This window comes from Ursus americanus, chromosome 27 (genome assembly GCF_024610735.1).
Source record: "Ursus americanus isolate L20-20 chromosome 27, mUrsAme1.1.p, whole genome shotgun sequence".
NCBI classification, from domain to species: domain Eukaryota; kingdom Metazoa; phylum Chordata; class Mammalia; order Carnivora; family Ursidae; genus Ursus; species Ursus americanus.
In genome coordinates, this window is record NC_142153.1 from 2,832,323 (window position 1) to 2,856,624 (window position 24,302).

The following is a 24,302-nucleotide window of genomic DNA, read 5'->3' on the forward strand; positions in this document are numbered from 1 at the left end:
CCTCAACCCGCCCCTCCGCTCGAAACACAGCAGGCGGATCGGACCTGCCGGCCTCCTGGGGGCTAACCCTAACCCTAGGTCGGTTCCCGAGGGGCCCCTCCCAAGGGGCCTTGCGCCGCCATGCCCGGGATCCTGGACGTCCTAGCCCCAGGGCCGGACTCACCCTGCAGCCACCCGCCACCCGGGCCGCTAGGAGCGCCGCCGGTCATTCAGGCGGGAGAAGGGGCAGGGTCCTACAAGCCGCTGATGACCTTCGAAGGCCGCCCCTGCGCCAAAACCTGTGGGCCCACGGTCCGGCTCGCCAGCTCCCTCCCCTGGCCCGCCGCAATGCGCGCTACACAGCCAGGGGATTGGGCCTGATGGCCTCCTGGGGGCTAAGCCTAACCCAAGGTGGGTCCCCCAGGGGCCCATCCGAAGGTGCTTGGCGCCCCAACGCCAGGGATTGGGGACCCGAGACCCAGCGCTGGATTCACCCTGCAGCCCCCAACCCCTGGACCGCTAGGGGGGCCGCCGGTTATTCAGTGGGGGAGAACGGGCAGGGCCCTCTGAGCCCCCAGCGACCTTCGAAGGCCCCAGACGCCAAAATGTTTGGGCCCAGGCTTCTGCTCGCCAGCGCCCTCACTCCGCCCGCCCCTCCACTCACAGCACAGCCGGCATTTCGGGCCTGCCGGCATCCTGCTTGCTAACCCTCACCCTAGGTCAGTCCCCGAGAGGCCCATAACCAGGGGCCTGGGGCTGCAACGCTGGGGATTGGGGACCCCTGAGACCCAGGGCCAAACTAACACTGCTGCCCCTCCACCACCTGGGCCACTAGGGGCGCTGCCGCTCATTCAGGGCAGGAGAACATGCAGGGCACTCCCAGCCTCCCACCAGCCCAGGACCCTCGATGCACCCGCTCCCCAAAGCGCTTGGGCCCACGCTCCCACTTGTCAGCGCCCTCACCTCAACCCGCCCCTCCGCTCGAAACACAGCAGGCGGATCGGATCTGCCATACTCCTGGAGGCTAATCCTAACCCTAGGTCGGTCCCTGAAGAGCCCAACCAAGGGGCTTAGCGCCCCAACGCTGGGGATTGGGAACCTCCGAACCCCAGCGCTGGACTCACCCTGCAGCCCCCCACCACCCGGGCCGCTAGGGGCGCCGCCAGTCATTCAGGCTCCAGAACGGGTAGGGCCCTCGGAGCCCCTGGCGAGTTTCGAAGGCCGCCTGAGCCAAAACACCTGGGCTCACGCTCCCACTCACCAGCGCCATCCCCTCGGCCCGCCCCTACCCTCGCCACACCGCCCATGGATCCTGCCTGCCGGCCTCCTCGGGGCTAATCCTAACCCTAGGTCGGCCCCCAAGGGGCTCCTCCCAAGGGGCCTGGCACCGCAATGCCAGGGATTGGGGAACTCCGCCCCAGCGCTGGACTCACCCTCCGCCCCACCGCCACCCGGGCCTTTATTGGTGCCGCTGGTCATTCAGGGCGGGAGAATGTGCAGGGCACACCGAGCCCCTGGCGCATTTCGAAGGTCCCCAAGCCAAAATCTTGGGCCCCCGCTCCCACTCCTCAACGCCCTCAGCTCGGCCTGCCCCTCCGCTCGCTACACATCCAGCAGATCGGGCTTGCAGGCCTCCCGGGGTCTAACCCTAACTCTAGGTGGGCTCCTTAGGGGCCCCTCGCAAGGGGCCTGGAGCCCCAACGCCTGGGATTGGGGACCCGAGCCCCAGCGCTGGACTCACCCTCCGCCCCACCGCCACCCGGGCCCTTATTGGCGCCGCCTGTCATCAGGGCGGCAGAACGGGCAGGGCCCTCTGAGCCCCCAGCGACCTTGGAAGGCCCCAGGCGCCAAAATGTTTGGGCCCAGGCTCCTGCTCGCCAGGGCCCTCACTCCGCCCGTCCCTCCACTCGCCGCACAGCCGGCATTTTGGGCCTGCCGGCATCCTGCTTGCTAACCCTAACCCTAGGTCAGTCCGTGAGAGGCCCCTGACAAGGGGCCTGGGGATGCAACGCTGGGGATTGGGGACCCCAGTGCCCCAGGGCCGGACTAACACTGTTGCCCCTCCACCACCTGGGCCACTAGGGGCGCTGCCGCTCATTCCCGGCGGGAGAAGGGACAGGGCCCTCCAAGCCCCCTTCCACATTCGATGGCCCCCTGCCCCAAAGCGCTTGGGCCCACTTTCCCACTAGTCAGCGCCCTCACCTCAACCCACCCCTCCGCTCGAAACACAGCAGCCGGATCGGACCTGCCGGCCTCCTGGGGGCTAACCCTAACCCTAGGTCGGTTCCCGAGGGGCCCCTCCCAAGGGGCCTTGCGCCGCCATGCCCGGGATCCTGGACGTCCTAGCCCCAGGGCCGGACTCACCCTGCAGCCACCCGCCACCCGGGCCGCTAGGAGCGCCGCCGGTCATTCAGGCGGGAGAAGGGGCAGGGTCCTACAAGCCCCTGACGACCTTCGAAGGCCGCCCCAGCGCCAAAACCTGTGGGCCCACGGTCCCTCTCGCCAGCTCCCTCCCCTGGCCCGCCGCAATGCGCGCTACACAGCCAGGGGATTGGGCCTGATGGCCTCCTGGGGGCTAAGCCTACCCCAAGGTGGGTCCCCCAGGGGCCCATCCGAAGGTGCTTGGCGCCCCAACGCCAGGGATTGGGGACCCGAGACCCAGCGCCGGATTCACCCTGCTGCCTCCCAACCATTGGCCGCTAGGGGGGCCGCCGGTTATTCAGGGGGGGAGAATGTGCAGGGCACACCGAGCCCCTGGCGCATTTCGAAGGCCCCCGCGCCAAACTCTTGGGCCCCCGCTCCCACTCCTCAACGCCCTCAGCTCGGCCTGCCCCTCTGCTCGCTGCACATCCAGCAGATCGGGCTTGCAGGCCTCCTGGGGGCTAACCCTAACTCTAGGTGGGCTCTTAGGGGCCCCTCGCAAGGGGACTGGCGCCCCAACGCCTGGGATTGGGGACCCGAGACCCAGCGCTGGACTCACCCTCCGCCCCACCGCCAACCGGGCCGTTATTGGCGCCGCCTGTCATCAGGGCGGCAAAATGGGCAGGGCTCTCTGAGCCCCCAGCGACCTTGGAATGCCCCAGGCGCCAAAATGTTTGGGCCCAGGCTCCTGCTCGCCAGAGCCCTCACTCCGCCCACACCTCCACTCGCCGCACAGCCGGCATTTTGGGCCTGCCGGCATCCTGCTTGCTAACCCTAACCCTAGGTCAGTCCCGGAGAGGCCCATAACCAGGGGTCTGGGGCTGCAACGCTGGGGATTGGGGACCCCTGAGACCCAGGGCCAAACTAACACTGCTGCCCCTCCACCACCTGGGCCACTAGGGGCGCTGCCGCACATTCAGGGCAGGAGAACATGCAGGGCACTCCCAGCCTCCCCCCACCCCCCGGACCCTCGATGCACCCGCTCCCCAAAGCGCTTGGGCCCACGCTCCCACTAGTCAGCGCCCTCACCTCAACCCGCCCCTCCGCTCGAAACACACCAGGCGGATCGGAAATTCCGTACTCCTGGAGGCTAATCCTAACCCTAGGTCAGTCCCCGAAGGGCCCATCCAAGGGGCTTGGCGCCCCAACGCTGGGGATTGGGAACCTCCGAACCCCAGCGCTGGACTGACCCTGCAGCCCCCCGCCACCCGGGCCGCTAGGGGCGCCGCCAGTCATTCAGGCTCAAAAACAGGTAGGGCCCTCCGAGCCCCTGGGGAGCTTCGCAGGCCGCCTGTGCCAAAACACTTGGGCCCACGCTCCCACTCACCAGCGCCCTCCCCTCGGCCCGCCCCCCCCCCTCACCACACTGCCCATGGATCCTGCCTGCCGGCCTCCTCGGGAAAGTCCTAACCCTAGGTCGGCCCCCAAGTGGCTCCTCCCAAGGGGCCTGGCAGAGCAATGCCAGGGATTGGGGACCCCCACCCCAGCGCTGGACTCACCCTCCGCCCCACCGCCACCCGGGCCGTTATTGGCGCCACCTGTCATCAGGGCGGCAGAATGGGCAGGGCTCTCTGAGCCCCCAGCGACCTTGGAAGGCCCCAGGCGCCAAAATGTTTGGGCCCAGGCTCCTGCTCGCCAGCGCCCTCACTCCGCCGGTCCCTCCACTCGCCGCACAGCCGGTATTTTGGGCCTGCCGGCCTCCTGCTTGCTAACCCTAACCCTAGGTCCGTCCCCGAGAGGCCCCTGACAAGGGGCCCGGGGATGCAACGCTGGGGATTGGGGACCCCTGTGCCACAGGGACAGACTAACACTGTTGCCCCTCCACCACCTGGGCCACTAGGGGCGCTGCTGCTCATTCCCGGCCAGAGAAGGGGCAGGGCCCTCCAAGCCCCCTTCCACATTCGATGGCCCCCTGCCCCAAAGCGCTTGGGCCCACGTTCCCACTAGTCAGCGTCCTCACCTCAACCCGCCCCTCGGCTCGAAACACAGCAGCCAGATCGGACCTGCCGGCCTCCTGGGGGCTAACCCTAACCCTAGGTCGGTTCCCGAGGGGCCCCTCCCAAGGGGCCTTGCGCCGCCATGCCTGGGATCCTGGACGTCCTAGCCCCAGGGAAGGACTCACCGTGCAGCCACCCGCCACCTGGGCCGCTAGGAGCGCCGCCGGTCATTCAGGTGGGAGAAGGGGCAGGGTCCTACAAGCCCCTGACAACCTTCGAAGGCCGCCCCAGCGGCAAAACCTGTGGGCCCACGGTCCCGCTCGCCAGCTCCCTCCCCTGGCCCGCCGCAATGCGCGCTACACAGCCAGGGGATTGGGCCTGATGGCCTCCTGGGGGCTAAGCCTAACCCAAGGTGGGTCCCCCAGGGGCCCATCCGAAGGTGCTTGGCGCCCCAACGCCAGGGATTGGGGACCCGAGACCCAGCGCGGGATTCACCCTGAAGCCCCCAACCCCTGGGCCGCTCGGGGACCCGCCGGTTATTCAGGGGGGGAGAACTGGCAGGGCCCTCTGAGCCCCCAGCGACCTTCGAAGGCCCCAGGCGCCAAAATGTTTGGGCCCAGGCTTCTGCTCGCCACGCCCTCACTCCGCCCGCCCCTCCACTCACAGCACAGCCGGCATTTCGGGCCTGCCGGCATCCTGCTTGCTAACCCTAACCCTAGGTCAGTCCCGGAGAGGCCCATAACCAGGGGTCTGGGGCTGCAACGCTGGGGATTGGGGACCCCTGAGACCCAGGGCCAAACTAACACTGCTGCCCCTCCACCACCTGGGCCACTAGGGGCGCTGCCGCACATTCAGGGCAGGAGAACATGCAGGGCACTCCCAGCCTCCCCCCACCCCCCGGACCCTCGATGCACCCGCTCCCCAAAGCGCTTGGGCCCACGCTCCCACTAGTCAGCGCCCTCACCTCAACCCGCCCCTCCGCTCGAAACACACCAGGCGGATCGGAAATTCCGTACTCCTGGAGGCTAATCCTAACCCTAGGTCAGTCCCCGAAGGGCCCATCCAAGGGGCTTGGCGCCCCAACGCTGGGGATTGGGAACCTCCGAACCCCAGCGCTGGACTGACCCTGCAGCCCCCCGCCACCCGGGCCGCTAGGGGCGCCGCCAGTCATTCAGGCTCAAAAACAGGTAGGGCCCTCCGAGCCCCTGGGGAGCTTCGCAGGCCGCCTGTGCCAAAACACTTGGGCCCACGCTCCCACTCACCAGCGCCCTCCCCTCGGCCCGCCCCCCCCCCTCACCACACTGCCCATGGATCCTGCCTGCCGGCCTCCTCGGGAAAGTCCTAACCCTAGGTCGGCCCCCAAGTGGCTCCTCCCAAGGGGCCTGGCAGAGCAATGCCAGGGATTGGGGACCCCCACCCCAGCGCTGGACTCACCCTCCGCCCCACCGCCACCCGGGCCGTTATTGGCGCCACCTGTCATCAGGGCGGCAGAATGGGCAGGGCTCTCTGAGCCCCCAGCGACCTTGGAAGGCCCCAGGCGCCAAAATGTTTGGGCCCAGGCTCCTGCTCGCCAGCGCCCTCACTCCGCCGGTCCCTCCACTCGCCGCACAGCCGGTATTTTGGGCCTGCCGGCCTCCTGCTTGCTAACCCTAACCCTAGGTCCGTCCCCGAGAGGCCCCTGACAAGGGGCCCGGGGATGCAACGCTGGGGATTGGGGACCCCTGTGCCACAGGGACAGACTAACACTGTTGCCCCTCCACCACCTGGGCCACTAGGGGCGCTGCTGCTCATTCCCGGCCAGAGAAGGGGCAGGGCCCTCCAAGCCCCCTTCCACATTCGATGGCCCCCTGCCCCAAAGCGCTTGGGCCCACGTTCCCACTAGTCAGCGTCCTCACCTCAACCCGCCCCTCGGCTCGAAACACAGCAGCCAGATCGGACCTGCCGGCCTCCTGGGGGCTAACCCTAACCCTAGGTCGGTTCCCGAGGGGCCCCTCCCAAGGGGCCTTGCGCCGCCATGCCTGGGATCCTGGACGTCCTAGCCCCAGGGAAGGACTCACCGTGCAGCCACCCGCCACCTGGGCCGCTAGGAGCGCCGCCGGTCATTCAGGTGGGAGAAGGGGCAGGGTCCTACAAGCCCCTGACAACCTTCGAAGGCCGCCCCAGCGGCAAAACCTGTGGGCCCACGGTCCCGCTCGCCAGCTCCCTCCCCTGGCCCGCCGCAATGCGCGCTACACAGCCAGGGGATTGGGCCTGATGGCCTCCTGGGGGCTAAGCCTAACCCAAGGTGGGTCCCCCAGGGGCCCATCCGAAGGTGCTTGGCGCCCCAACGCCAGGGATTGGGGACCCGAGACCCAGCGCGGGATTCACCCTGAAGCCCCCAACCCCTGGGCCGCTCGGGGACCCGCCGGTTATTCAGGGGGGGAGAACTGGCAGGGCCCTCTGAGCCCCCAGCGACCTTCGAAGGCCCCAGGCGCCAAAATGTTTGGGCCCAGGCTTCTGCTCGCCACGCCCTCACTCCGCCCGCCCCTCCACTCACAGCACAGCCGGCATTTCGGGCCTGCCGGCATCCTGCTTGCTAACCCTAACCCTAGGTCAGTCCCGGAGAGGCCCATAACCAGGGGTCTGGGGCTGCAACGCTGGGGATTGGGGACCCCTGAGACCCAGGGCCAAACTAACACTGCTGCCCCTCCACCACCTGGGCCACTAGGGGCGCTGCCGCACATTCAGGGCAGGAGAACATGCAGGGCACTCCCAGCCTCCCCCCACCCCCCGGACCCTCGATGCACCCGCTCCCCAAAGCGCTTGGGCCCACGCTCCCACTAGTCAGCGCCCTCACCTCAACCCGCCCCTCCGCTCGAAACACACCAGGCGGATCGGAAATTCCGTACTCCTGGAGGCTAATCCTAACCCTAGGTCAGTCCCCGAAGGGCCCATCCAAGGGGCTTGGCGCCCCAACGCTGGGGATTGGGAACCTCCGAACCCCAGCGCTGGACTGACCCTGCAGCCCCTCGCCACCCGGGCCGCTAGGGGCGCCGCCAGTCATTCAGGCTCAAAAACAGGTAGGGCCCTCCGAGCCCCTGGGGAGCTTCGCAGGCCGCCTGTGCCAAAACACTTGGGCCCACGCTCCCACTCACCAGCGCCCTCCCCTCGGCCCGCCCCCCCCCCTCACCACACTGCCCATGGATCCTGCCTGCCGGCCTCCTCGGGAAAGTCCTAACCCTAGGTCGGCCCCCAAGTGGCTCCTCCCAAGGGGCCTGGCAGAGCAATGCCAGGGATTGGGGACCCCCACCCCAGCGCTGGACTCACCCTCCGCCCCACCGCCACCCGGGCCGTTATTGGCGCCACCTGTCATCAGGGCGGCAGAATGGGCAGGGCTCTCTGAGCCCCCAGCGACCTTGGAAGGCCCCAGGCGCCAAAATGTTTGGGCCCAGGCTCCTGCTCGCCAGCGCCCTCACTCCGCCGGTCCCTCCACTCGCCGCACAGCCGGTATTTTGGGCCTGCCGGCCTCCTGCTTGCTAACCCTAACCCTAGGTCCGTCCCCGAGAGGCCCCTGACAAGGGGCCCGGGGATGCAACGCTGGGGATTGGGGACCCCAGTGCCCCAGGGCCGGACTAACACTGTTGCCCCTCCACCACCTGGGCCACTAGGGGCGCTGCCGCTCATTCCCGGCGGGAGAAGGGGCAGGGCCCTCCAAGCCCCCTTCCACATTCGATGGCCCCCTGCCCCAAAGCGCTTGGGCCCACGTTCCCACTAGTCAGCGCCCTCACCTCAACCCGCCCCTCCGCTCGAAACACAGCAGCCGGATCGGACCTGCCGGCCTCCTGGGGGCTAACCCTAACCCTAGGTCGGTTCTCGAGGTGCCCCTCCCAAGGGGCCTTGCGCCGCCATGCCCGGGGTCCTGGACGTCCTAGCCCCAGGGCCGGACTCACCCTGCAGCCACCCGCCACCCAGGCCGCTAGGAGCGCCGCCGGTCATTCAGGCGGGAGAAGGGGCACGGTCCTACAAGCCCCTGACGACCTTCGAAGGCCGCCCCAGCGCCAAAACCTGTGGGCCCACGGTCCCGCTCGCCAGCTCCCTCCCCTGGCCCGCCGCAATGCACGCTACACAGCCAGGGGATTGGGCCTGATGGCCTCCTGGGGGCTAAGCCTAACCCAAGGTGGGTCCCCCAGGGGCCCATCCGAAGGCGCTTGGCGCCCCAACGCCAGGGATTGGGGACCCGAGACCCAGCGCCGGATTCACCCTGCTGCCCCCCACCCCTGGGCCGCTAGGGGGGCCTCCGGTTATTCAGTGGGGGAGAACAGGCAGGGCCCTCTGAGCCCCCAGTGAACTTCGAAGGCCCCCGCGCCAAAATGTTTGGGCCCAGGCTTCTGCTCGCCAGCGCCCTCACTCCGCCCGCCCCTCCACTCACAGCACAGCCGACATTTCGGGCCTGCCGGCATCCTGCTTCTAACCCTAACCCTAGGTCATTCCCGAGAGGCCCATCACAAGGGGCCAGGGGCTGCAACGCTGGGGATTGCGGACCCCTGAGACCCAGGGCCAAACTAACACTGCTGCCCCTCCACCACCTGGCCACTAGGGGCGCTGCCGCTCATTCAGGGCAGGAGAACATACAGGGCCCTCTCAGCCCCCCACCCCCGGACCCTCGATGCTCCCGCTCCCCAAAGCGCTTGGGCCCATGCTCTCACTAGTCAGCGCCCTCACCTCAACCTGCCCCTCCGCTCGAAACACAGCAGGCGGATCGGACCTGCCCTACTCCTGGAGGCTAATCCTAACCCTAGGTCGGTCCCCGAAGGGCCCATCCAAGGGGCTTGGCGCCCCAACGCTGGGGATTGGGAACCTCCGAACCCCAGCGCTGGACTCACCCTGCAGCGCCCCGCCACCCGGGCCGCTAGGGGCGCCGCCAGTCATTCAGGCTCGAGAACGGGTAGGGCCCTCCGAGCCCCTGGCGAGCTTCGAAGGCCGCCTGCGCCAAAACACTTGGGCCCACGCTCCCACTCACCAGCGCCCTCCCCTCGGCTCGCCCCCCCCGTCGCCACACCGCCCATGGATCCTGCCTGCTGGCCTCCTCGGGGCTAATCCTAATTCTAGGTCGGCCCCCAAGGGGCTCCTCCCAAGGGGCCTGGCACCGCAATGCCAGGGATTGGGGACCCCCGCCCCAGCGCTGGACTCACCCTCCGCCCCACCGCCACCCGGGCCTTTATTGGCGCCGCTGGTCATTCAGGGCGGGAGAATGTGCAGGGCACACCTAGCCCCTGGCGCATTTCGAAGGCCCCCGCGCCAAACTCCTGGGCCCCCGCTCCCACTCCTGAACGCCCTCAGCTCGGCCTGCCCCTCCGCTCGCTGCACATTCAGCAGATCGGGCTTGCAGGCCTCCTGGGGGTTAACCCTAACTCTAGGTGGGCTCCATAGGGGCCCCTCGCAAGGGGCCTGGAGCCCCAACGCCTGGGATTGGGGACCCGAGCCCCAGCGCTGAACTCACACTCCCCCCACCGCCACCCGGGCCATTATTGGCGCCGCCTGTCATCAGGGCCGCAGAATGGGCAGGGCCCTCTGAGCCCCCAGCGACCTTGGAAGGCCCCAGGCGCCAAAATGTTTGGGCCCAGGCTCCTGCTCGCCAGCGCCCTCACTCCGCCCGCCCCTCCACTCGCCGCACAGCCGGCATTTTGGGCCTGCTGGCATCCTGCTTGCTAACCCTAACCCTAGGTCCGTCCTCCAGAGGCCCCTGACAAGGGGCCCGGGGATGCAACGCTGGGGATTGGGGACCCCTGAGACCCAGGTCCAAACTAACACTGCTGCCCCTCCACCACCTGGGCCACTAGGGGCGCTGCCGCTCATTCAGGGCAGGAGAACATGCAGGGCACTCCCAGCCTCCCACCACCCTCGGACCCTCCATGTACCCGCTCCCCAAAGCGCTTGGGCCCACGCTCCCACTAGTCAGCGCCCTCACCTCAACCTTCCCCTCCGCTCGAAACACAGCAGGCGGATCGGACCTGCCGTACTCCTGGAGGCTAATCCTAACCCTAGGTCGGTCCCCGAAGGGCCCATCCAAGGGGCTTGGAGCCCCAACGCTGGGGATTGGGAACCTCCGAACCCCAGCGCTGGACTCACCCTCCGCCCCACCGCCACCCGGGCCGTTATTGGCGCCGCCTGTCATCAGGGCGGCAGAACGGGCAGGGCCCTCTGAGCCCCCAGCGACCTTGGAAGGCCCCAGGCGCCAAAATGTTTGGGCCCAGGCTCCTGCTCGCCAGCGCCCTCACTCCGCCCGCCCCTCCACTCGCCGCACAGCCGGCATTTTGGGCCTGCCCTCATCCTGCTTGCTAACCCTAACCCTAGGTCAGTCCCCGAGAGGCCCCTGACAAGGGGCCCGGGGATGCAACGCTGGGGATTGGGGACCCCAGTGCCCCAGGGCCGGACTAACACTGTTGCCCCTCCACCACCTGGGCCACTAGGGGCGCTGCCGCTCATTCCCGGCGGGAGAAGGGGCAGGGCCCTCCAAGCCCCCTTCCACATTCGATGGCCCCCTGCCCCAAAGCGCTTGGGCCCACGTTCCCACTAGTCAGCGCCCTCACCTCAACCCGCCCCTCCGCTCGAAACACAGCAGCCGGATCGGACCTGCCGGCCTCCTGGGGGCTAACCCTAACCCTAGGTCGGTTCCCGAGGGGCCCCTCCCAAGGGGCCTTGCGCCGCCATGCCCGGGATCCTGGACGTCCTAGCCCCAGGGCCGGACTCACCGTGCAGCCACCCGCCACCTGGGCCGCTAGGAGCGCCGCCGGTCATTCAGGCGGGAGAAGGGGCAGGGTCCCACAAGCCCCTGACGACCTTCAAAGGCCGCCCCAGCGGCAAAACCTGTGGGCCCACGGTCCCGCTCGCCAGCTCCCTCCCCTGGCCCGCCGCAATGCGCGCTACACAGCCAGGGGATTGGGCCTGATGGCCTCCTGGGGGCTAAGCCTAACCCAAGGTGGGTCCCCCAGGGGCCCATCCGAAGGTGCTTGGCGCCCCAACGCCAGGGATTGGGGACCCGAGACCCAGCGCCGGATTCACCCTGCAGCCCCCCACCCCTGGGCCGCTAGGGGGCCCGACGGTTATTCAGTGGGTGAGAACGGGCAGGGCCCTCTGAGCCCCCAGCGACCTTCGAAGGCCCCAGGCGCCAAAATGTTTGGGCCCAGGCTTCTGCTCGCCAGCGCCCTCACTCCGCCCGCCCCTCCACTCACAGCACAGCCGGCATTTCGGGCCTGCCGGCATCCTGCTTGCTAACCCTAACCCTAGGTCAGTCCCCGAGGGGCCCATAACCAGGGGCCTGGGGCTGCAACGCTGGGGATTGGGGACCCCTGAGACCCAGGGCCAAACTAACACTGCTGCCCCTCCACCACCTGGGCCACTAGGGGCGCTGCCGCACATTCAGGGCAGGAGAACATGCAGGGCACTCCCAGCCTCCCCCCACCCCCCGGACCCTCGATGCACCCGCTCCCCAAAGCGCTTGGGCCCACGCTCCCACTAGTCAGCGCCCTCACCTCAACCCGCCCCTCCGCTCGAAACACACCAGGCGGATCGGAAATTCCGTACTCCTGGAGGCTAATCCTAACCCTAGGTCAGTCCCCGAAGGGCCCATCCAAGGGGCTTGGCGCCCCAACGCTGGGGATTGGGAACCTCCGAACCCCAGCGCTGGACTGACCCTGCAGCCCCTCGCCACCCGGGCCGCTAGGGGCGCCGCCAGTCATTCAGGCTCAAAAACAGGTAGGGCCCTCCGAGCCCCTGGGGAGCTTCGCAGGCCGCCTGTGCCAAAACACTTGGGCCCACGCTCCCACTCACCAGCGCCCTCCCCTCGGCCCGCCCCCCCCCCTCACCACACTGCCCATGGATCCTGCCTGCCGGCCTCCTCGGGAAAGTCCTAACCCTAGGTCGGCCCCCAAGTGGCTCCTCCCAAGGGGCCTGGCAGAGCAATGCCAGGGATTGGGGACCCCCACCCCAGCGCTGGACTCACCCTCCGCCCCACCGCCACCCGGGCCGTTATTGGCGCCACCTGTCATCAGGGCGGCAGAATGGGCAGGGCTCTCTGAGCCCCCAGCGACCTTGGAAGGCCCCAGGCGCCAAAATGTTTGGGCCCAGGCTCCTGCTCGCCAGCGCCCTCACTCCGCCCGCCCCTCCACTCGCCGCACAGCCGGCATTTTGGGCCTGCCGGCATCCTGCTTGCTAACCCTAACCCTAGGTCCGTCCCCGAGAGGCCCCTGACAAGGGGCCCGGGGATGCAACGCTGGGGATTGGGGACCCCAGTGCCCCACGGCCGGACTAACACTGTTGCCCCTCCACCACCTGGGCCACTAGGGGCGCTGCCGCTCATTCAGGGCAGGAGAACATACAGGGCCCTCCCAGCCCCCACCTGGGACTCTCGATGCACCCGCTCCCCAAAGCGCTTGGGCCCACGCTCTCACTAGTCAGCGCCCTCACCTCAACCCGCCCCTCCGCTCGAAACACAGCAGGCGGATCGGACCTGCCCTACTCCTGGAGGCTAATCCTAACCCTAGGTCGGTACCCGAAGGGCCCATCCAAGGGGCTTGGCGCCCCAACGCTGGGGATTGGGAACCTCCGAACCCCAGCGCTGCTCTCACCCTGCAGCGCCGCGCCACCCGGGCCGCTAGGGGCGCCGCCAGTCATTCAGGCTCGAGAACGGGTAGGGCCCTCCGAGCCCCTGGCGAGCTTCGAAGGCCGCCTGCGCCAAAACACTTGGGCCCGCGCTCCCATTCACCAGCACCCTCCCCTGGGCTCGCACCCCCCCTCGCCACGCCGCCCATGGATCCTGCCTGCCGGCCTCCTCGGGGCTAATCCTAACCCTAGGTCGTCCCCCAAGGGGCTCATCCCAAGGGGCCTGGCACCGCAATGCCAGGGATTGGGGACCCCCGCCCCAGCGCTGGACTCACCCTCCGCCCCACCGCCACCCGGGCCTTTATTGGCGCCGCTGGTCATTCAGGGCGGGAGAATGTGCAGGGCACACCGAGCCCCTGGCGCATTTCGAAGGCCTCCGCGCCAAACTCTTGGGCCCCCGCTCCCACTCCTCAACGCCCTCAGCTCGGCCTGCCCCTCCGCTCGCTGCACATCCAGCAGATCGGCCTTGCAGGCCTCCTGGCGGCTAACCCTAACTCTAGGTGGGCTCCTTAGGGGCCCCTCGCAAGGGGCCTGGCGCCCCAACGCTTGGGATTGGGGACCCGAGCCCCAGCGCTGAACTCACCCTCCCCCCCACCTCCACCCGGGCCGTTATTGGCGCCGCCTGTCATCAGGGCGGCAGAAGGGGCAGGGCCCTCTGAGCCCCCAGCGACCTTGGAAGGCCCCAGGCGCCAAAATGTTTGGGCCCAGGCTCCTGCTCGCCAGCGCCCTCACTCCGCCCGCCCCTCCACTCGCCGCACAGCCGGCATTTTGGGCCTGCCGGCATCCTGCTTGCTAACCCTAACCCTAGGTCCGTCCCCGAGAGGCCCCTGACAAGGGGCCCGGGGATGCAACGCTGGGGATTGGGGACCCCAGTGCCCCACGGCCGGACTAACACTGTTGCCCCTCCACCACCTGGGCCACTAGGGGCGCTGCCGCTCATTCCCGGCGGGAGAAGGGGCAGGGCCCTCCAAGCCCCCTTCCACATTCGATGGCCCCCTGCCCCAAAGCGCTTGGGCCCACGTTCCCACTAGTCAGCGCCCTCACCTCAACCCGCCCCTCCGCTCGAAACACAGCAGCCGGATCGGACCTGCCGGCCTCCTGGGGGCTAACCCTAACCCTAGGTCGGTTCCCGAGGGGCCCCTCCCAAGGGGCCTTGCGCCGCCATGCCCGGGATCCTGGACGTCCTAGCCCCAGGGCCGGACTCACCCTGCAGCCACCCGCCACCCGGGCCGCTAGGAGCGCCGCCGGTCATTCAGGCGGGAGAAGGGGCACGGTCCTACAAGCCCCTGACGACCTTCGAAGGCCGCCCCAGCGCCAAAACCTGTGGGCCCACGGTCCCGCTCGCCAGCTCCCTCCCCTGGCCCGCCGCAATGCGCGCTACACAGCCAGTGGATTGGGCCTGATGGCCTCCTGGGGGCTAAGGCTAACCCAAGGTGGGTCCCCCAGGGGCACATACGATGGTGCTTAGCGCCCCAACGCCAGGGATTGGGGTCCCGAGACCCAGCACTGGATTCACCGTGCAGCCCCCCACCCCTGGGCCGCTAGGGGGCCCGCCGGTTATTCAGGGGGGGAGAACGGGCAGGGCCCTCTGAGCCCCAAGCGACCTTCGGAGGCCCTCCCGCCAAAATGTTTGGGCCCAGGCTTCTGCTCGCCAGCGCCCTCACTCCGCCCGCCCCTCCACTCACAGCACAGCCGGCATTTCGGGCCTGCCGGCATCCTGCTTGCTAACCCTAACCCTAGGTCAGTCCCCGAGAGGCCCATCACAAGGGGCCTGGGGCTGCAACGCTGGGGATTGGGGACCCCTGAGACCCAGGGCCAAACTAACACTGCTGCCCCTCCACCACCTGGGCCACTAGGGGCGCTGCCGCTCATTCAGGGCAGGAGAACATACAGGGCCCTCCCAGCCCGCCACCCCCCGGACCCTCGATGCACCCGCTCCCCAAAGCGCTTGGGCCCACGCTCTCACTAGTCAGCGCCCTCACCTCAACCCGCCCCTCCGCTCGAAACACAGCAGGCGGATCGGACCTGCCCTACTCCTGGAGGCTAATCCTAACCCTAGGTCGGTCCCCGAAGGGCCCATCCAAGGGGCTTGGCGCCCCAACGCTGGGGATTGGGAACCTCCGAACCCGAGCGCTGGACTCACCCTGCAGCGCCCCGCCACCCGGGCCGCTAGGGGCGCCGCCAGTCATTCAGGCTCGAGAACGGGTAGGGTCCTCCGAGCCCCTGGCGAGCTGCGAAGGCCGCCTGCGCCAAAACACCTGGGCTCACGCTCCCACTCACCAGCGCCATCCCCTCGGCCCGCCCCCCCCCCTCGCCACAAGGCCCATGGATCCTGCCTGCCAGCCTCCTCGGGGCTAATCCTAACCCTACGTCGGCCCCCAAGGGGCTCCTCCCAAGAGGCCTGGCACCGCAATGCCAGGGATTGGGGACCTCCGCCCCAGCGCTGGACTCACCCTCCGCTCCACCGCCACCCGGGCCTTTATTGGCGCCGCTGGTCATTCAGGGCGGGAGAATGTGCAGGGCACACCGAGCCCCTGGCCCATTTCGAAGGCCCCCGCGCCAAACTCTTGGGCCCCCGCTCCCACTCCTCAACGCCCTCAGCTCGGCCTGCCCCTCCGCTCGCTGCACATCCAGCAGATCGGGCTTGCAGGCCTCCTGGGGGCTAACCCTAACTCTAGGTGGGCTCCTTAGGGGCGCCTCGCAAGGGGCATGGCGCCCCAACCCCTGGGATTGGGGACCCGAGACCCAGCGCTGGACTCACCCTCCGCCCCACCGCCACCCGGGCCGTTATTGGCGCCGCCTGTCATCAGGGCGGCAGAATGGGCAGGGCTCTCTGAGCCCCCAGCGACCTTGGAAGGCCCCAGGCGCCAAAATGTTTGGGCCCAGGCTCCTGCTCGCCAGAGCCCTCACTCCGCCCGCCCCTCCACTCGCCGCAGAGCCGGCATTTTGGGCCTGCTGGCATCCTGGTTGCTAATCCTAACCCTAGGTCAGTCCCCGAGAGGCCCCTGACAAGGGGCCCGGGGATGCAACGCTGGGGATTGGGGACCCCTGTGCCACAGGGACAGACTAACACTGCTGCCCCTCCACCACCTGGGCCACTAGGGGCGCTGCCGCTCATTCCCGGCCTGAGAAGGGGCAGGGCCCTCCAAGCCCCCTTCCACATTCGATGGCCCCCTGCCCCAAAGCGCTTGGGCCCACGTTCCCACTAGTCAGCGCCCTCACCTCAACCCGCCCCTCCGCTCGAAACACAGCAGCCGGATCGGACCTGCCGGCCTCCTGGGGGCTAACCCTAACCCTAGGTCGGTTCCCGAGGGGCCCCTCCCAAGGGGCCTTGCGCCGCCATGCCCGGGATCCTGGACGTCCTAGCCCCAGGGCCGGACTCACCCTGCAGCCACCCGCCACCCGGGCCGCTAGGAGTGCCGCCGGTCATTCAGGCCGGAGAAGGGGCAGGGTCCTACAAGCCCCTGACGACCTTCGAAGGCCGCCCCAGCGCCAAAACCTGTGGGCCTACGGTCCCGCTCGCCAGCTCCCTCCCCTGGCCCGCCGCAATGCGCGCTACACAGCCAGGGGATTGGGCCTGATGGCCTCCTGGGGGCTAAGCCTAACCCAAGGTGGGTCCCCCAGGGGCCCATCCGAAGGTGCTTGGCGCCCCAACGCCAGGGATTGGGGACCCGAGACCCAGCGCCGGATTCACCCTGCTGCCTCCCAACCATTGGCCGCTAGGGGGGCCGCCGGTTATTCAGGGGGGGAGAATGTGCAGGGCACACCGAGCCCCTGGCGCATTTCGAAGGCCCCCGCGCCAAACTCTTGGGCCCCCGCTCCCACTCCTCAACGCCCTCAGCTCGGCCTGCCCCTCCGCTCGCTGCACATCCAGCAGATCGGGCTTGCAGGCCTCCTGGGGGCTAACCCTAACTCTAGGTGGGCTCTTAGGGGCCCCTCGCAAGGGGCCTGGCGCCCCAACGCCTGGGATTGGGGACCCGAGACCCAGCGCTGGACTCACCCTCCGCCCCACCGCCAACCGGGCCGTTATTGGCGCCGCCTGTCATCAGGGCGGCAAAATGGGCAGGGCTCTCTGAGCCCCCAGCGACCTTGGAATGCCCCAGGCGCCAAAATATTTGGGCCCAGGCTCCTGCTCGCCAGAGCCCTCACTCCGCCCACTCCTCCACTCGCCGCACAGCCGGCATTTTGGGCCTGCTGGCATCCTGCTTGCTAACCCTAACCCTAGGTCAGTCCCCGAGAGGCCCCTGACAAGGAGCCCGGGGATGCAACGCTGGGGATTGGGGACCCCTGTGCCACAGGGACAGACTAACACTGTTGCCCCTCCACCACCTGGGCCACTAGGGGCGCTGCTGCTCATTCCCGGCCGGAGAAGGGGCAGGGCCCTCCAAGCCCCCTTCCACATTCGATGGCCCCCTGCCCCAAAGCGCTTGGGCCCACGTTCCCACTAGTCAGCGTCCTCACCTCAACCCGCCCCTCGGCTCGAAACACAGCAGCCAGATCGGACCTGCCGGCCTCCTGGGGGCTAACCCTAACCCTAGGTCGGTTCCCGAGGGGCCCCTCCCAAGGGGCCTTGCGCCGCCATGCCCGGGATCCTGGACGTCCTAGCCCCAGGGAAGGACTCACCGTGCAGCCACCCGCCACCTGGGCCGCTAGGAGCGCCGCCGGTCATTCAGGCGGGAGAAGGGGCAGGGTCCTACAAGCCCCTGACGACCTTCGAAGGCCGCCCCAGCGCCAAAACCTGTGGGCCCACGGTCCCGCTCGCCAGCTCCCTCCCCTGGCCCGCCGCAATGCGCGCTACACAGCCAGGGGATTGGGCCTGATGGCCTCCTGGGGGCTAAGCCTAACCCAAGGTGGGTCCCCCAGGGGCCCATCCGAAGGTGCTTGGCGCCCCAACGCCAGGGATTGGGGACCCGAGACCCAGCGCGGGATTCACCCTGAAGCCCCCAACCCCTGGGCCGCTCGGGGACCCGCCGGTTATTCAGGGGGGGAGAACTGGCAGGGCCCTCTGAGCCCCCAGCGACCTTCGAAGGCCCCAGGCGCCAAAATGTTTGGGCCCAGGCTTCTGCTCGCCACGCCCTCACTCCGCCCGCCCCTCCACTCACAGCACAGCTGGCATTTCGGGCCTGCCGGCATCCTGCTTGCTAACCCTAACCCTAGGTCAGTCCCCGAGAGGCCCATAACCAGGGGCCTGGGGCTGCAACGCTGGGGATTGGGGACCCCTGAGACCCAGGGCCAAACTAACACTGCTGCCCCTCCACCACCTGGGCCACTAGGGGCGCTGCCGCTCATTCAGGGCAGGAGAACATGCAGGGCACTCCCAGCCTCCCACCAGCCCAGGACCCTCCATGCACCCGCTCCCCAAAGCGCTTGGGCCCACGCTCCCACTTGTCAGCGCCCTCACCTCAACCCGCCCCTCCGCTCGAAACACAGCAGGCGGATCGGACCTGCCATACTCCTGGAGGCTAATCCTAACCCTAGGTCGGTCCCTGAAGAGCCCACCCAAGGGGCTTAGCGCCCCAACGCTGGGGATTGGGAACCTCCGAACCCCAGCGCTGGACTCACCCTGCAGCCCCCCACCACCCGGGCCGCTAGGGGCGCCGCCAGTCATTCAGGCTCGAGAACGGGTAGGGCCCTCGGAGCCCCTGGCGAGTTTCGAAGGCCGCCTGAGCCAAAACACCTGGGCTCACGCTCCCACTCACCAGCGCCATCCCCTCGGCCCGCCCCTACCCTCGCCACGCCGCCCATGGATCCTGCCTGCCGGCCTCCTCGGGGCTAATCCTAACCCTAGGTCGTCCCCCAAGGGGCTCATCCCAAGGGGCCTGGCACCGCAATGCCAGGGATTGGGGACCCCCGCCCCAGCGCTGGACTCACCCTCCGCCCCACCGCCACCCGGGCCTTTATTGGCGCCGCTGGTCATTCAGGGCGGGAGAATGTGCAGGGCACACCGAGCCCCTGGCGCATTTCGAAGGCCTCCGCGCCAAACTCTTGGGCCCCCGCTCCCACTCCTCAACGCCCTCAGCTCGGCCTGCCCCTCCGCTCGCTGCACATCCAGCAGATCGGCCTTGCAGGCCTCCTGGCGGCTAACCCTAACTCTAGGTGGGCTCCTTAGGGGCCCCTCGCAAGGGGCCTGGCGCCCCAACGCTTGGGATTGGGGACCCGAGCCCCAGCGCTGAACTCACCCTCCCCCCCACCTCCACCCGGGCCGTTATTGGCGCCGCCTGTCATCAGGGCGGCAGAAGGGGCAGGGCCCTCTGAGCCCCCAGCGACCTTGGAAGGCCCCAGGCGCCAAAATGTTTGGGCCCAGGCTCCTGCTCGCCAGCGCCCTCACTCCGCCCGCCCCTCCACTCGCCGCACAGCCGGCATTTTGGGCCTGCCGGCATCCTGCTTGCTAACCCTAACCCTAGGTCCGTCCCCGAGAGGCCCCTGACAAGGGGCCCGGGGATGCAACGCTGGGGATTGGGGACCCCAGTGCCCCACGGCCAGACTAACACTGTTGCCCCTCCACCACCTGGGCCACTAGGGGCGCTGCCGCTCATTCCCGGCGGGAGAAGGGGCAGGGACCTCCAAGCCCCCTTCCACATTCGATGGCCCCCTGCCCCAAAGCGCTTGGGCCCACGTTCCCACTAGTCAGCGCCCTCACCTCAACCCGCCCCTCCGCTCGAAACACAGCAGCCGGATCGGACCTGCCGGCCTCCTGGGGGCTAACCCTAACCCTAGGTCGGTTCCCGAGGGGCCCCTCCCAAGGTGCCTTGCGCCGCCATGCCCGGGATCCTGGACGTCCTAGCCCCAGGGCCGGACTCACCCTGCAGCCACCCGCCACCCGGGCCGCTAGGAGCGCCGCCGGTCATTCAGGCGGGAGAAGGGGCACGGTCCTACAAGCCCCTGACGACCTTCGAAGGCCGCCCCAGCGCCAAAACCTGTGGGCCCACGGTCCCGCTCGCCAGCTCCCTCCCCTGGCCCGCCGCAATGCGCGCTACACAGCCAGTGGATTGGGCCTGATGGCCTCCTGGGGGCTAAGGCTAACCCAAGGTGGGTCCCCCAGGGGCACATACGATGGTGCTTGGCGCCCCAACGCCAGGGATTGGGGACCCGAGACCCAGCACTGGATTCACCGTGCAGCCCCCCACCCCTGGGCCGCTAGGGGGCCCGCCGGTTATTCAGGGGGGGAGAACGGGCAGGGCCCTCTGAGCCCCAAGCGACCTTCGAAGGCCCTCCCGCCAAAATGTTTGGGCCCAGGCTTCTGCTCGCCAGCGCCCTCACTCCGCCCGCCCCTCCACTCACAGCACAGCCGGCATTTCGGGCCTGCCGGCATCCTGCTTGCTAACCCTAACCCTAGGTCAGTCCCCGAGAGGCCCATCACAAGGGGCCTGGGGCTGCAACGCTGGGGATTGGGGACCCCTGAGACCCAGGGCCAAACTAACACTGCTGCCCCTCCACCACCTGGGCCACTAGGGGCGCTGCCGCTCATTCAGGGCAGGAGAACATACAGGGCCCTCCCAGCCCCCCACCCCCGGACCCTCGATGCACCCGCTCCCCAAAGCGCTTGGGCCCACGCTCTCACTAGTCAGCGCCCTCACCTCAACCCGCCCCTCCGCTCGAAACACAGCAGGCGGATCGGACCTGCCCTACTCCTGGAGGCTAATCCTAACCCTAGGTCGGTCCCCGAAGGGCCCATCCAAGGGGCTTGGCGCCCCAACGCTGGGGATTGGGAACCTCCGAACCCGAGCGCTGGACTCACCCTGCAGCGCCCCGCCACCCGGGCCGCTAGGGGCGCCGCCAGTCATTCAGGCTCGAGAACGGGTAGGGCCCTCCAAGCCCCTGGCGAGCTTCGAAGGCCGCCTGCGCCAAAACACTTGGGCCCTCGCTCCCACTCACCAGCGCCCTCCCCTCGGCTCGCCCCCCCCTCGCCACACCGCCCATGGATCCTGCCTGCCGGCCTCCTCGGGGCTAATCCTAACCCTAGGTCGGCCCCCAAGGGGCTCCTCCCAAGAGGCCTGGCACCGCAATGCCAGGGATTGGGGACCCCCGCCCCAGCGCTGGACTCACCCTCCACCCCACCGCCACCCGGGCCTTTATTGGCGCCGCTGGTCATTCAGGGCGGGAGAATGTGCAGGGCACACCGAGCCCCTGGCGCATTTCGAAGGCCCCCGCGCCAAACTCTTGGGCCCCCGCTCCCACTCATCAACGACCTCAGCTCGGCCTGCCCCTCCGCTCGCTGCACATCCAGCAGATCGGGCTTGCAGGCCTCCTGGGGGCTAACCCTAACTCTAGGTGGGCTCCTTAGGGGCTCCTCGCAAGGGGCCTGGCGCCCCAACGCTTCGGATTGGGGACCCGAGCCCCATCGCTGGACTCACCCTCCGCCCCACCGCCACCCGGGCCGTTATTGGCGCCGCCTGTCATCAGGGCGGCAGAACGGGCAGGGCCCTCTGAGCCCCCAGCGACCTTGGAAGGCCCCAGGCGCCAAAATGTTTGGGCCCAGGCTCCTGCTCGCCAGCGCCCTCACTCCGCCCGTCCCTCCACTCGCCGCACAGCCGGCATTTTGGGCCTGCCGGCATCCTGCTTGCTAACCCTAACCCTAGGTCAGTCCGTGAGAGGCCCCTGACAAGGGGCCTGGGGATGCAACGCTGGGGATTGGGGACCCCAGTGCCCCAGGGTCGGACTAACACTGTTGCCCCTCCACCACCTGGGCCACTAGGGGCGCTGCCGCTCATTCCCGGCGGGAGAAGGGGCAGGGCCCTCCAAGCCCCCTTCCACATTCGATGGCCCCCTGCCCCAAAGCGCTTGGGCCCACGTTCCCACTAGTCAGCGCCCTCACCTCAACCCGCCCCTCCGCTCGAAACACAGCAGGCGAATCGGACCTGCCGGCCTCCTGGGGGCTAACCCTAACCCTAGGTCGGTTCCCGAGGGACGCCTCCCAAGGGGCCTTGCGCCGCCATGCCCGGGATCCTGGACGTCCTAGCCCCAGGGCCGGACTCACCCTGCAGCCACCCGCCACCCGGGCCGCTAGGAGCGCCGCCGGTCATTCAGGCGGGAGAAGGGGCAGGGTCCTACAAGCCCCTGACGACCTTCGAAGGCCGCCCCAGCGCCAAAACCTGTGGGCCCACGGTCCCTCTCGCCAGCTCCCTCCCCTGGCCCGCCGCAATGCGCGCTACACAGCCAGGGGATTGGGCCTGATGGCCTCCTGGGGGCTAAGCCTAACCCAAGGTGGGTCCCCCAGGGGCCCATCCGAAGGTGCTTGGCGCCCCAACGCCAGGGATTGGGGACCCGAGACCCAGCGCCGGATTCACCCTGCTGCCCCCCACCCCTGGGCCGCTAGGGGGGCCGCCAGTTATTCAGTGGGGGAGAACGGGCAGGGCCCTCTGAGCCCCCAGCGACCTTCGAAGGCCCCCGCGCCAAAATGTTTGGGCCCAGGCTTCTGCTCGCCAGCGCCCTCACTCCGCCCGCCCCTCCACTCACAGCACAGCCGGCATTTCGGGCCTGCCGGCATCCTGCTTGCTAACCCTAACCCTAGGTCAGTCCCCGAGAGGCCCATAACAAGGGGCCTGGGGCTGCAACGCTGGGGATTGGGGACCCATGAGACCCAGGGCCAAACTAACACTGCTGCCCCTCCACCACCTGGGCCACTAGGGGCGCTGCCGCTCATTCAGGGCAGGAGAACATGCAGGGCACTCCCAGCCTCCCCCCCTCCCCCGGACCCTCGATGCACAGGCTACCCAAAGTGCTTGGGCCACGCTCTCACTAGTCAGCGCCCTCACCTCAACCCGCCCCTCCGCTCGAAACACAGCAGGCGGATCGGCCTGCCGTACTCCTGGAGGCTAATCCTAACCCTAGGTCGGTCCCCGAAGGGCCCATCCAAGGGGCTTGGCGCCCCAACGCTGGGGATTGGGAACCTCCGAACCCCAGCGCTGGACTCACCCTGCAGCCCCCCACCACCCGGACCGCTAGGGGCGCCCCCAGTCATTCAGGCTCGACAACGGGTAGGGTCCTCCGAGCCCCTGGCGAGCTGCGAAGGCCGCCTGCGCCAAAACACCTGGGCTCACGCTCCCACTCACCAGCGCCATCCCCTCGGCCCGACCCCCCCTCGCCACAAGGCCCAAGGATCCTGCATGCCAGCCTCCTCGGGGCTAATCCTAACCCTACGTCGGCCCCCAAGGGGCTCCTCCCAAGAGGCCTGGCACCGCAATGCCAGGGATTGGGGACCCCGCCCCAGCGCTGGACTCACCCTCCGCTCCACCGCCACCCGGGCCTTTATTGGCGCCGCTGGTCATTCAGGGCGGGAGAATGTGCAGGGCACACCGAGCCCCTGGCGCATTTCGAAGGCCCCCGCGCCAAACTCTTGGGCCCCCGCTCCCACTCCTCAACGCCCTCAGCTCGGCCTGCCCCTCCGCTCGCTGCACATCCAGCAGATCGGGCTTGCAGGCCTCCTGGGGGCTAACCCTAACTCTAGGTGGGCTCCTTAGGGGCGCCTCGCAAGGGGCATGGCGCCCCAACCCCTGGGATTGGGGACCCGAGACCCAGCGCTGGACTCACCCTCCGCCCCACCGCCACCCGGGCCGTTATTGGCGCCGCCTGTCATCAGGGCGGCAGAATGGGCAGGGCTCTCTGAGCCCCCAGCGACCTTGGAAGGCCCCAGGCGCCAAAATGTTTGGGCCCAGGCTCCTGCTCGCCAGAGCCCTCACTCCGCCCGCCCCTCCACTCGCCGCAGAGCCGGCATTTTGGGCCTGCTGGCATCCTGGTTGCTAATCCTAACCCTAGGTCAGTCCCCGAGAGGCCCCTGACAAGGGGCCCGGGGATGCAACGCTGGGGATTGGGGACCCCTGTGCCACAGGGACAGACTAACACTGCTGCCCCTCCACCACCTGGGCCACTAGGGGCGCTGCCGCTCATTCCCGGCCTGAGAAGGGGCAGGGCCCTCCAAGCCCCCTTCCACATTCGATGGCCCCCTGCCCCAAAGCGCTTGGGCCCACGTTCCCACTAGTCAGCGCCCTCACCTCAACCCGCCCCTCCGCTCGAAACACAGCAGCCAGATCGGACCTGCCGGCCTCCTGGGGGCTAACCCTAACCCTAGGTCGGTTCCCGAGGGGCCCCTCCCAAGGGGCCTTGCGCCGCCATGCCCGGGATCCTGGACGTCCTAGCCCCAGGGCCGGACTCACCCTGCAGCCACCCGCCACCCGGGCCGCTAGGAGTGCCGCCGGTCATTCAGGCCGGAGAAGGGGCAGGGTCCTACAAGCCCCTGACGACCTTCGAAGGCCGCCCCAGCGCCAAAACCTGTGGGCCCACGGTCCCGCTCGCCAGCTCCCTCCCCTGGCCCGCCGCAATGCGCGC